The sequence below is a fragment of the Castor canadensis genome, chromosome 14 (genome assembly GCF_047511655.1).
Source record: "Castor canadensis chromosome 14, mCasCan1.hap1v2, whole genome shotgun sequence".
Lineage (NCBI taxonomy): Eukaryota > Metazoa > Chordata > Mammalia > Rodentia > Castoridae > Castor > Castor canadensis.
Window position 1 is genome coordinate 47,615,337 of NC_133399.1, and position 13,260 is coordinate 47,628,596.

General features: G+C 34.3%; 1 long non-coding RNA gene and 1 pseudogene across 1 annotated transcript in view; both read right to left on the reverse strand.

Moving 5' to 3' along the window:
* The window catches only part of LOC141416841 (uncharacterized), a 451,556-nt gene that overhangs the window by 146,105 nt on the left and 292,191 nt on the right, over positions 1–13,260 (reverse strand). The window lies entirely within an intron of this gene.
* LOC141416506 (nucleoprotein TPR-like) overlaps positions 1–13,260 on the reverse strand; it is a 33,871-nt pseudogene that overhangs the window by 8,105 nt on the left and 12,506 nt on the right.

Genomic DNA, 13,260 nt, shown 5'->3' on the forward strand with positions numbered 1-13,260 from the left:
TTGTATCGTACAATTTATTAATCACAACAGTGTAATAAGACATTAAGACAAAATTCTTTTCAGGATCTGTCACTCAGGAATGTTACTAATTCATGAAAGTAAAATTAATTTAGTAGATTTAATGTGTCAGACAAAACCTAACTCAAACTCATTAGTTTTGCTTTAGCAAAAGGAACATAATTTTGGTTAATCTTTTTCTTTTTTTGGCAGTACTAGGGTTTGAACTCAAGCACTCATACTTGCTGGGCAAGTACTCTACCACAAGATCCACACCCGCAGAGCTTTTTGCTTTAGTTATTTTTCAGATACGGTCTCAAGTTTTTGCCTCAGTCTTCCTATCTTCACTCACAGGTAGTTAGGATTATAGATGGCTGGCTACTTTATGCCTGGCTACTTTATTGCCAGGGCTGGCCACAAACTACAATCATCCTATCTCTGCCTCCCAAACTGCCTCCCAAATTATAGGCATGAGCCACCATGCCCAACCCCTGACTAATCTTAGGAAAAAATGGTAGATAAGAGTGCAAAGTGTCCATGAGACTAAAAACTTCCTTATTCCTCAAATTAAACAAAAAACAACTTTGAAATGGGATTCAACTTATTTCTTCTGTGTTTTTTACTGAAATGAGGACAAATCCAATCATAGATATGTGAAGATACAAAGCACCATTGGAGACAGCAACAATGTATGGGTGATCGGTGAAAACTTTTTAGTTAAGTTTAATAAGAGAATTTTTCAGATAATGTGTTATGACCCCAAAAGGTTAACTTGTCTTCGGCTATCACTGAAAAGAGCATCTTATTGCTACTGATAAAAATAAACAGAAAGGACTTTACACACATAAGTACCTATGGGTGTAACAGTTTTCAGCTTCTTTGAAAGAGGCATTTCCACTGTATCATCAGAGACTTGGTCTGAAGCTTCTATGGTGCTATCTTCTTCTTCACGTGTATGCTTTGGCAAAGAGGAACTTGGTGTAGCTGAAACTTTAAAATCATGCAACTTAAATCTTGAATTAGAGCATGATACTAACTCCATTTGGACAAAGATAATTTTAGAACATTTTTAAAAATAGCTAATTCAGTCACTTAACTAAAGGACATATTAGGCATTTAATTATATAGATTCAAATATAATTAACCAAGTCTTAGATTAATGCTCATAGACATAAGTTTTCTTGGTTATCTATGATTAAACAAAGGGCAACTTAAGCTCTGATTCAATGGTTTCATGCTAATCTAACCTTTCACTAATAAAACTTTTATAATACATCTGACTCACTACAATTACACTGATATATAATTGCAATTTACAAAGTTTAAGTGAAAACATTTAAACTGTATATAAAGAGGCTATGGTCAGTATCTGCATTAAATTAGATATAATGCTTGTGGTTGTTTTGCTTCTAAAACCAGTCAAAAAGTTTAGAACTAGAGAGTAAGAAAGACTTTTACTTAATGGTAAAAACAATGGATCAAAACCAATTCAATAGTAAACATGAAACATTAGGAATATATGCATTCTATTTGATATGTGTTATATCTAAGCAATTCTAAATGCACTCTAACTTCATTGTAAAATATATCTCACCAGTGCCAAGCACTGCTGTGGAAGTAGAAGGCTGCTCAACTGGTGAACTCTGAACAGCCTCGACTATGTTTGAGGATAACTCTTGATTTGCAGGCTCGATCTGAGGATGAGTCTGTGGAGTGGGCTACACAAAAGCTGTAGCCTGTGTTTGCTGATGAACAGTTAAAATGGGTTGAGAAGTGGAAGGCTGGACATTAGGACTAGTTGAACAAAGAGACCCACTTGTTCTTCCAAAAACTAGAACATGTTCCACAGCCCTCTCTGACTGCATAGCTGAAAAATAATTATAGTATTTAATGTAAGTCATCTACCTTTACCAAAACTGGACTTATATTTCTCCATTCTTTGGTATATGTCACATTTCTGTGGTTTTTGAAATTGTTTTTTTTTGGTGGGACTGGGATTTGGACTCAGGGCCTTACACTTGCTAGGCAGGCACTCTACAGCTTGAACCACTCCACGGGCCCACATTTTGCAGTTTTTGTGTACATATTTCTTACCACTTACTATGTAAAAACACTGGGTAAAAGTGATGACTATATACGTTTATATTATTTATGTTATTAATATGATAGCATGCAATAATCTGTTGGCTAAATTCAATAAGTATCGAAACAGTTCTTGCATTTATTTTTCCATTTAAATTAAAACCAAGTAAAATTAATGAAAATTAAGGAGCTCAAAGTCAAATTAGAAATTTTCATCAGGCGTTATTTTGTTTTTAATTAATATCACAACACAAGCATCAAGTTTGGAGCCAGGGGCATAGCTCAGTGGTAGAGTGCTTGCCTAGCGTATGTGAGAGGCTGGGTTTGATTCCCAGGACTACACAAAAAACAAAATAAACGGACTCCCCCCACAAACAGACAAAACAAGACAGAATGCTAGCATTTACTGAAGTCTAACATTTATGAAGATACAACTTTAAGGAAATATATTTTGTGCAGAGTTTTACTTAACATCTACTTTGGAATTAGGTAAAGGGTTCAAATGAGACTCATAACTTAAAGTTCAATCTGTAAAGTAAAAAGTCATTTATAAAATCAAATAAAATACAAAGTTTAATTGCTGTAATGAGTAATAAAGTAACATGGGAACAAAGTGGAGAAAGAAAGGAGAGGCTCAGATAATTTTAGGGAAAAGTGTTATTTGGATTGAACCAAACTAGCCATTTACTATGCTTTTCAAAGAAGATTTCTTATCATCTTTGCTAGCCATCAGAAGCAAACACTTTGGTTCTAAAACTCCATGCCATATGTGTACAGGGATAGATTTTCCCTCTTCATTACCTTATAAACAAAGCAAAGCAGAAAAGAAGAGAGAGAAGGAGGAAATCTGTTGCATTAACAAGTATCCTGGCTGGTGTGGTGTACATGTCTGTAAGCCTAGCTTTTTCAGAGGCTGAGGCAGAAGCATTGAGAGTTTGAGGCCAGCCCAGGCAATTTAGCAAGACCCTGTCACAAAAAATGAAATTTATAAAAAGGTGGGATGGGTGGGAATATAGCTCAGTGGTAGAGTACTTTGAGTAGTTGACTATCATGCTTGAGGCCCAGTAATCCCTATTATAGCAAAAAGATAAACAAAATTTAAAAAATAAAATAAAAACTTAAGCACAAGTATCTTAAAAGGCATATGCTTCAAAATGTTAATATCCACTCAGATGCCTTATTTATCCTTTGAAGTTACTGTCATCTTCTCAAAATAACTAAGTAAGCTGTCGGTCCCATCACACTTATGTTACAAACCTTCCTGTGATTCTACTTGTGTCTTGGGTATCACTGTCACTGTTGGGGTGGTAGTTGGATTTGTAACTGTTGCAGGTGTAACCACTGGGCAGATACTAGCCCTCGGTGTTGACTTATTCCCAGCCATAGCTCCAGCTGTCACTTTACTTGGAGTAGAAACAACAGGAGTTGGCTTGATATTGGCTGTTGCTGGATCTGTTGTGCTGGAACTTACAGAGGTAAAAATGCAAGAAAACTGTATCCATAATTTTAAATATTCCTTGTAAGGTACATATACTCTATGAAAAATAAGATACATATTTCTTCAAGTGAGTGTTCAGCATGTATGGCTTAATATGATCCAGACCTTATTTATTATTGCTCCTATCACTGTTTTGGGCAGGTTTGGAAGATTTAAAACATGAATTTTTAAAAAGACACTGAGAGCAATTTTAAGTTTTTTTAGTCACTGAATGTTTCAAAATTCTTACTGAAAAGGCTTTGAAATGTAAGCACTAAAAACTGCAGGTAATGTTTTAGAATGGTGTATCCTGACAATGTAAAAACACATCCAACTGTTGAATTGCTGAATCCATGTCTCAGCTCAGAATTTCACGCTTGTCATATAACTTCACAGGGGAAATGAATAATAGCCTATCTTAGAAGCTAGTCACAAGCTAAAAGATGAGAGATGTTTTCTCTGTCACTAATCTCTACTGATAAGACTGAAAGTATGCTAAAAACAAAAGTAGACAACTATATGACACATTTTGCAGATAAACAGCTCTTTAGTACATATTTTTATGGTATAGTATTATTGATTTGTTATTTGCCTCACAGATAGTTCATCTTCCCGGAACTTTAATTAAGAAAAACATTATGAAACAACTGAACTCACATTCCTCTTTCACCAAAAGCTGAAGTAGTAATCAATGTGATCTGTCACTGCTGTTCTGGGACCTAAAAAGAAAAAGCAATACATTGATTTCTGTTTCTACTTCACCCAAGAGTCTGTTAAATGGCACCAAAGATTTTACTCTTGTCAATTCTCTCTGCTTAGTAGAATTTTAGCTAAAATTCACTCCAACAAAGGCTCCTAAATCACCACTTTCACATAAAATGTTCACAGAAAAAACCAGTTAATCACCTTACTAGTTGGTTCTTAACCAATGTTAAACATGAACCACAAAAGTTCATCATCCTAGAACACAGTCCACAAACAGCAATACTATTGCCAATTAACCCTTGAACTTGACCTATCTGAACACTGGACTGTAACATTTTGACTTTACTAATTTTTTAATAAAAGGAAATTTATGATTTAGAAGCAAAATCTAGCTGGGTAGAAATTTTTTGTGCTTTGTGACAGCAAATCTGTGACTTGCTCTTGAAGCATCTCAAGCTGCTCATTTTGTATTTTTTCATGGTCTGCCTTTTCTTTTTTGTAGTTCTCAAATTTTTCCTGTAACTAAATATTGAAGATCTTTAGAAGATGACACTATGTTCTCTAAAACCCAAACCCTAGATAATCTATGATCTTAAAAAAGCATGATCCTTACCGCTTTAAGGGCAGCTTTAGCTTCTACAGCCTCTGTTGATTCAATAACAGACACTGTAGCAGGAGTGGAAACAGTCTGTGAGGTTCTTGATCGTTTTGGAGTGTCAGACACAAGAGAAATATCACCCAAGCTTGAAGCTTCAAAAATAAGGAGAAAGACTGATGAAATGTTTTGTTGGCTTTCATAAGTCAGCTTCATTTTATGTTTACCTGTAAACATATTACCAATTCAAGAAGCCAAATTTATTTAAATGAAAAATGAGAATACAAGAGTCCTGAAATAAGGAATCTATTAACACATTAATAGTGTTTTTATTTTATTAAATGAAGTTTATTACTTACAGATTTAATTTTTTTAAATATAACCAAAATAAGTTTTATAATTCATTGATTCTAAAATGTAGAGATGTCAACAATACTCAATATTTCTTCTTAGTAATACATAAAACAATGTCTCAGAACTGATGACATGTTATATAATCAACTGTACATAGTAGTCAAATTTGAGGCTACCATATTGAGTGCCTATTGCTTAGGTCACAAAATCTATTCCTTAACTTAACATTTCAAAATACTCCATTAAAATAACATAAAAACTTACCTTGTAGTGTAATATCAAACCCTGTTGTTTGTGACAATAAGATATGGTACATATCAATGCTGATGAAGGATGGAATCAACAAGCTGCATTTGATGTTGTCATGACTCATGAAGTTGTTCCAGCTCAGTAAGGGAGCTTTCAAGTTTAACCTGAAGCTCTGCGATTTTGCAGGAAAAAAATAACTCTATTTCATGGGCTCTAATTAAGAGTTTTCTTTTAAAAAGAAAATTTAATTTCTTCTATAAATTATGAAGTACCTTCATATACCTCTAAGCATACTGTTTTCATTTCTTTTATCTTTTTTGCCCCTTTCTGCTGTTTTAGAACCACCTCTTAAAAATCCTCACTATACAATACTCAGGAAATGTACTCATCAACACCATCTGAAAAATCTGTTTGCAAAAATTAAACCAGTTTTACTCAGATTAAACTCATCTTCATGCTTTTATAACCATTTCTCCTCCTCTAGAGCATCAGAGACTGTCTTTCGAAAAAAACTCTTTGTTCAACTTGAGTAATTATTCAAATCTTCCCCATGAAATCTGGCCTGTTTCTTGTAATTCAGGCTAGGACCTCCAGCTATATGCTTCCACACCTAGTGGGAGTACTTGTCACACTGAACTAGATTTACTTATTTAAACTGTTTTTTGGGGGTATTTGTGATTGATTTTCTTTTTTCTATCACTATATCCCCAGTATCCAGCACTATTAGAGGCATATTAAGAAGTTTTTGGTGGAGTGGCTCAAGTAACAAGGCTTCTGCCTTATAAGTGTGAAGCTCTGTGTTCAAACTGCTGTACCACCAACAGCAACAACAAAAAAAGAAATTTCAGTGTTTGCTGAACAAAGTGAAGTAGTGAACTGCTTACTTAGATGAAGTTGTTTCTTGCTCTTCTCTTTCTCTGATTTCTGCCAGTTCTCTCAGAGCAAACAAGAGATGCTGATTTTGCTGCTGAAGCTCTTCAATATTTCTGTAAGATATTAGATGCTGTGATATTACTTCACATGAGCTGCTTATGTCAGCAGAGCTCACTTCCTCATCATGAATTACATGATTACCCCTGGCTTCTTCAAGTTCCATCAAAAGCACTCTAATCTAAGAACAAAATTTTAGTATTATATAATAGTATTATCTTTGATTCTGGGAATGTTAGAAGAAAAATTTCAAATGAAAATATAACTTATAAAAACCTTCAAGTTAGCCTAACTTATATTACCTGAAAAAATAAAGCAGTATTATCTATTATCATTTGAGATACTAAAATCTAAGAAAAGAAAATTTTAATGGAATAAAATTATTTTAAGTTTAATATAAGTTGTTATTTATTAAAAAGTAGTAAACTCTTATTCCAAATATATGGCTCCACTTTTCTAAAACAAGATTCAATAGTATAGAGACCACACAAAGATGCACATCTATTGTGTGTTTGTGTGTTTGTGTTTATACATATATATTATATGGTAGGGCAGAGGGAAGAGTATGGACAACAGATTTTTAGATAAAAAGCACACATACAATGCCACTCATATGATACTTTCAGTAGATGTGTGTTGTGTATAAACAAACAAAATTAGAGTAAAACATGAATGAGATAGAACTACATCAACTGACTTGTTCATTAGAAAAACAACAAAATAAAACCAAACTCAAAGCAAATGGCCATGGTGGTTAGGCACCTACAGTTCTAACTACTCAGTGGACTAGGAAGGAGGATGCCTTGAGCCCAAGAGCTCAGGGCCAGACTACATTAGCAAAATGTGTATATGTCTCTCTCTTTCTTTTTTCTTTTTCCAAAACAAAGCATACTGAGTGATTCTATTTGTATCAAAAGCAAGCAAAACTAGTGTGTGGTGTTGGGTTCACAGTTGAGGACAGAGAGACTTTTGATAACAGCATTATTTTGGGGTCATCAGTCACATGGCAGTCATCTGATGCACAGCATATTTTAATTTGAATATTTAAATGTCTATGGGGTCACTGGTCTAACCACAAACCCTAGTGCAGGTTCCTAGTCAGAGACATTTTGCATAATTTTGGGAATCAATGGCCCAACAAAGAAGCTGGAAGCAAAGACCTCTCTTTCTTTTTTTTGCAGTACTAAGATTTGAACTCTGGCCTTGTGCTTGCTAAGCAAATGCTGTACCACTTTGAGCTATGTCTCCTGCCTTTTTCACTTTTTAGTTTACTTTTTGATATCATCTTAACACTTTTGCCCGGGACTGCAATCATGCCCTCATCCCCAGTGCAGCTAGGATTATAGACCTGCACCCCTGGCCTTACTAACTTTTGCCTGCACTGGCCTCACATTGTAAATTTCCCATCTCCATCTGCAGCATAACTAAGATCACAGGCATGTGCCACCATGTCTAGCCTGAGACTATGTTTCTTAAAAACAACAACAACAACAAAAAATAGGCCAGACATGGTGGTGCCTGTCTGTCATGTCAGTATGTGAGAGGCTGACACAGGAGGGTAGAGTTCAACCCGAGTCTTGACTACATAGTGAGCTTGTAGGTTAGTCAAGACCCTGCCTCAAAAAAAAGAAGCCCAAACCAAAACCATAGTGTAATTTTATTTCATTAAAAACAAATTTTACATATGTTTACACACACTCATGTGTGTACAGATTTAAGACAGATATGAAGGAATACATACCAGTCTGCTAGCATACATTCTGAGACATAAAACAATAGGGTACAGAAGCTGGAGAAAAACTATTTCTGAATTGTTTCTGCCCTTATTGCAAACAGTACCTACAATTTGAAAATTTATCAAACACGTGGAAAAAAGAGAGAAGGCTTTGAAAAACAATGCCTAGGATATAACTTTGCTAAAGTGGTGCCCCTAATTGATTAGAATTTCCTATGTGGTAATTCTACTTAAGCTATCTTCAAATAGACTTATATATTACTCGGCAACCAATATTAAAAAAAATCTGGAAAAGAATCAAAATATTCTAACCTGTTCTGAAAGATCTTTATTTGTATGTCCATTCTCTGATTTTCTCTTTCAAGTACAGATGAATGTTCATTGGCTTCATCAGTGTCTTCCTGCAATTGCTGAATCTCCTTTAAAATGCAAACTCAATTGAAAATTCTGTACTTCGTTCTATGATTTATAAAAATAAAGCTGGTATGCGAATAATTTTGTAATTTTCCCATCTCCATCTGCTCAAGTAATGTAGCCATAAACTTATAAAGAAACATTCGACAAAGAAGTAGCAACCAAAAAAATACTGAAAGATACGAAGACATTTCTTAATATTGTAAATAATGCTTATTATTAAAATGCTTGTCACTGTATAAAAATGATAGGGAATTTTCTAATTCTTCATCAAATTTATTGTCAACTATAATCTTACAAAATGTATCAAATTTGTAGTCTATTGCCAAAATATCACAAAAATGTTCTTGAAGCCTCTGCGACTAGAACAAACACACAGGACTGCATTACAGGGATAACCTTTCATATACCAGTCATTTTGAAATAAATACCCAAAGTAAAATATATTGGGCAAGATACAAAGAAGACTTGATTTACTAAAAAGTGTATCAGTAATTCTAACAAAGCAGCTGGCTACAAATCACAAGGCTACTAAAAACGAAGATAAATGCAGTGCTTCACAGCACAGTATCATTAGAAGTTTAGGGAATAGTTTTGGTAAAAGCATCAAAATTGGACAGCTTTGGAATCTTAGTTTTATTTCATATTGATGGAAATTCTGCTTCTTAATGCATTATTTTCAAATACTACTGTTTTAGCTACCATTCAAGCTATGATTCCTATTTATCCTGGTGTTTCAAGTACCTCTGAGCATACTTCCTTAAAGTTATGCATAAACCAGTTTCAGAAGGAACAAGTATGTGACAAAATGAAGTAGACAGGCCTCCATGAAATTAGAAATGATGCAACTCTATTAAGTCCAAAACAGCACTAATTAAAATGATGAAGTTGAAACAATTTGGTAACAGAAACATTAAAACCTTATAAATGAACATAATAGGATTTAGACTAAAGGGTACATGGTACATGTTATGGACAGAAAATTCAGCTATAAAAAACATACAGGAATTATCTTTAAATTCTCCAGCAGTTTTGAAAAAATACTAAAAGAATTTCTGTAACCACATTGTATATTACGAAAGAAGGAACATAAATAGGTTTTTTTCTGTAATAAACAGTTGTTATTTTAATTCTTAAGTCTTTCTACCTCACTACCCACCCTGCTCAATAATAAGCTCCAGGCAAAATCCTCATTCTTAACAGAAAGATACTTAAAAATCTGAGTGTATCAGTTTAGAATAGCAGATATGCATTAATTTAGATTAATGTCCTCAATTACAGAGCACACAAGGGAGGGGTGAGGATAGGAAAGACACCTAAAAAACTAGCTAGCATTTGTTTCCCTTAACGCAGAGAAACTAAAGCAGACACCTTAAAAGCAACTGAGGCCAATAGGAAAAGGGGACCAGGAACTAGAGAAAAGGTTAGATCAAAAAGAATTAACCTAGAAGGTAACACACACGCACAGGAAATCAATGTGAGTCAATGCCCTGTATAGCTATCCTTATCTCAACCAGCAAAAACCCTTGTTTCTTCCTATTATTGCCTATACTCTCTCTTCAACAAAATTAGAGATAAGGGCAAAATAGTTTCTGCTGGGTATTGAGGGGGTGTGGGGGAGAGGGAGGGGGTGGAATGGGTGGTAAGGGAGGGGGTGGGGGCAGGGGGGAGAAATGACCCAAGCCTTGTATGCACATATGAATAATAAAAAAAATTTTTTTAAAGGTTATTATAAAGGGTAAAAAAATAAATAAATTGCAGAAACTTCCCTCATATTAATAATTGAACCCTAAGATCAAAACATTTACAGTTTAATCTTCAAGTAAAGGCTCGTGATCAACTTCCTTGATATTTTTAATAATGCAAAGGAACAGTGACACAATGTATATTAAGATATGCCAAGTTGTGAGATGGCATCAAAATAGTTCTGACTTATGGTCAAAAAATATTATCATTTCTAGAGAGGCTATCACAACCATCTGAGAAAGAAGGATTATGCTAAATTTAGGAAAATTCGATTACAAAGAGATTTGAAGAGTGGTCCAAAGATATTTGGCAATTATCCTCCACAAGAAAATCATGAAGAAAACATTATCAAATGCCTTAAAGAATATGAAAGGCTCTCATAATTGTGCTGAATAAAAGCACAACAGTTTGTGATTGGGGTGTTTTAACATGCTGTAAATCTTCAAAAAGTGTAACTGTCACATCATTGGAAAAGATATTTAGCTTTCTTTTTCATTTGTTTTTTCCTCCCCCAAAGCGAAAATTGAGGAATGGAACCAACCCTCATGGCTTGTTCAAGCTTAACAGAGAAACTTGCCACAGCCTTCTGTGCACGTTCACACTCTTCACGCTGGCATTTCAAAAATCAGTGCTTTTGTTTCAACTTCTTTCACTATTTCATCTAGATACCTCTTAATTCTTTTGTTCTCTAGTTTTTCCAAGAACAACTGATCCTGAGTTTCCACATAAGCATTACACAGCTAGAAGTACAAGAAGGGGCATTTCAAATTGAAGTATAACAACAGAAGTTTGTAGTGTATCTGGTTTCACAAAAAATATTCCTCAGCACTTACACGAAAAGGAAAAGTTTGCTGTATGACTCCCAGAACTAGAACTTTCTTAGACTAATCTTCAGATGATCTAAAAGAAGGGTTTTTTTGGGGGGGGAAGAATTGAGTTTCAGAGAGATCTGAACATTTTCTAAGAAGAAAAAGGTAATTTAACAAGATTTAATGCCATTCTTACCTCAGTTAATATCATGCCCGGTTTCACTATCTTAGCTATGGCTGCCACAGTGGAGACATAGCTGCAAGTTCCTCCTCAAACAATATAGCCCCTGGGGCAACATACACAAATTTAGCATATTTTTTTAAAATTTCAAGCCTAAAAGCCACTGAAAATTTTTCAGTGACAAGTAAAGGGTAAGTGACACGAACTGTATATTACATATTCTTATGAAAATAATTTAAGGTATTGCAACACAAACTCATGTCATAAGACCTAATTCTAAAAAGCACACAATAATTACAGTTAACACTTCTTGGGAGCTGACACACAATTATGTGTGATCAAATGGTACTTATATACTATGGTTCAGTAAAGATACAGATATGGCATTAATTGTAAAATAACAATAAATTCAAATGATATTACTTAATTTAATTTTCTGTATCACACCTTGAAAGAGGAACACTATGTAGACAAGTTCTAGTATTTCAAGGAATTAACAAACACCTACTAGTCATACCTTTATGTTTTGTTGCAGAAAGCAGGTCATTTGTGTTCTCTAATTTCTTTTACAATTTTCCTATTTTCTTAAGCATTTCTTTTTCCATTTGATCTTTAGATTCCTCCACCTCCAAAAGATGATCTTGCTTTGTTGGCTAAAAACATTTTAAGAAGCAGAATATCCAAACATGTAATTACAACCTTGCATTTTACAAAACTGTAACAGAACAGTCATTTTCCCCCCTCTACACACATGAAATTCTGCACCCAATGGTTATTATTTACCAAAAGCCTTTGTTTACTTATAATCCCTGAAATGTCTTGGCCTAGTGAGTTTGTTTCTCCTTTGATATCTCTTATCCACAGGAAATCAAGGGAATTCAAATGATAGAAAAGTGGCTCTAGGAATACCTTTGGTTTCAATTTTGATCTTGAATCTAGAATATAAGAAGTGAGTGCAAAAGACTATTGGCCCTCCATTTCCTTATATTCCATGTTGTGTTTCAATCAGCCAGATCAACAGTACTCAGAAAAAAATTCTGTCTGTACTGATCATGTACAGATTATCTTTACCATTATTCCCTAAATCATACAGCATAACAACTATTTAGACTGTATTTGCTTTTGTAAATCATCTAAAGATTATTTAAAGTAATTGAGAGGATTTGTGTAGCTTTTATGTAAGTTCTATGCCATTTTATATAAGGGACTTGATCACGCTTGATTTTGATATTCTTTGGGCTCCTGAAGATACCTAGAGACATCTAACTGTGAATATCTTCCACTTTAAAAAAGCAAGAATTTAAGGCAACAAAAAACTTTACCAAATGCTACTTGAACTTAAAAAGGGAGGCTAACTTATTCAGTAAGACAGTACGCAAATGGTTATAAAAGGGGAAAGAAACCTGATGTCAAGTTTTTTCAATACACCATTTGCTTTAAAATGTAACTCTAAGTTTCTTTATCTAAAGATCTTTCTTCTATACTAAATTTTGTCCCTAATACTGTCTTCTAAATCTAACAATCTATCTAAAGCAAAGAAAAATGCACCACCTATCCATAACTAAAGCCACATACCTTCTCCAGCTTCTTTCAGAAGTTTGTGTAGATCATGCACTGCCTGGGTTGTTCACTACTCTTTGCCTCTGAGTCAGCAGCAGCACTCTAAAAGTTAATCATAAAAAGTTACCCACTGTCCAGTCATCCAATACTCAGATATTGACATGTGTGGTGGAATATTTACCTTGTATATAATAGAGAGCTTTATGTTTGCATTTAATTCATTGTGGAATTTTTCTTCCATACTGGCCTGTTCTTCTTTGGCCTAAAAAGAAAATATCCTAATCAACACAAACTACAGTACATACTAGCAAATCTAGCACACTAGCAAATACTAGTAAATTTAGTTCAAACTAACTTTAGAATGCTTATCAAATGTTAAAATGAAAAATCTGCCAGGTGCTGATGGCTCACTCCTATAATCCAAGC